Genomic DNA, 941 nt, shown 5'->3' with positions numbered 1-941 from the left:
AGAGAAGCTAAAGCACTACTCTCTGTAGATGACTTAAAAGAAATCTTCAAACAAGAAGAAGACATGGCAGCCGAAAACAACAACAATGCCAACAATGCAAGGAAGGTATTGGGTGACTTTACTGCACCTACTCTCGACTTCTATGGGAGAAGCATCTCTATCCCTGCCATTGGAGCAAACAACTTTGACCTTAAGCCTCAATTAGTTTCTCTAATGCAACAGAATTGCAAGTTCCATGGACTTCCATTGGAAGATCCTCATCAGTTTTTAGCTGAATTCTTGCAAATCTGTGACACTGTCAACACCAATGGGGTTGACCCTGAGGTCTATAGACTTATGCTATTCCCTTTTGTTGTAAGAGACAGAGCTAGGATATGGTTGGACTCACAACCTAAAGAAAGCCTGAACTCTTGGGAAAAGCTAGTCAATGCCTTCTTGGCAAAGTTCTTTCCACCTCAAAAATTGAGTAAGCTTAGAGTAGAAGTCCAAACTTTCAGACAGAAAGAAGGTGAATCCCTCTATGAAGCTTGGGAAAGATACAAACAATTGATCAGAAAGTGTCCTTCTGACATGCTTTCTGAATGGAGCATCATAGGTATCTTCTATGATGGTCTGTCTGAACTGTCCAAGATGTCATTGGACAGCTCTGTTGGAGGATCTCTTCATCTGAAGAAGACACCTGTAAAAGCTCAATAACTCATTAAAATGGCTGCAAATAACCAATTCATGTACACTTCTGAAAAGAATCCTGTGAACAATGGGATGAATCAGAAGAAAGGAGTTCTTGAGATTGATACTCTGAATGCCATATTGGCTCAGAACAAAATATTGACTCAGCAAGTCAATATGATTTCTCAAAGTCTGTCTGGAATGCAAGCTGCACCAGGCAGTACTAAGGACGCTTCATCTGAAGAAGAAGCTTATGATCTTGAGAACCCATC

At 40.6% G+C, this 941-nt stretch overlaps 1 non-coding gene across 1 annotated transcript; it reads right to left on the bottom strand.

The window, feature by feature from the left end:
- Positions 1-468: 468 nt before the first annotated feature.
- On the bottom strand, positions 469-576 carry LOC130953926 (small nucleolar RNA R71). The gene has a single exon (XR_009076087.1). It is a non-coding gene; the product is annotated as a small nucleolar RNA R71 (small nucleolar RNA).
- Between the last annotated feature and the right edge of the window lie 365 nt (positions 577-941).

The sequence above is a fragment of the Arachis stenosperma genome, chromosome 9 (assembly GCF_014773155.1).
Source record: "Arachis stenosperma cultivar V10309 chromosome 9, arast.V10309.gnm1.PFL2, whole genome shotgun sequence".
Lineage (NCBI taxonomy): Eukaryota > Viridiplantae > Streptophyta > Magnoliopsida > Fabales > Fabaceae > Arachis > Arachis stenosperma.
This window is presented reverse-complemented; position numbering and strand designations above follow the sequence as displayed.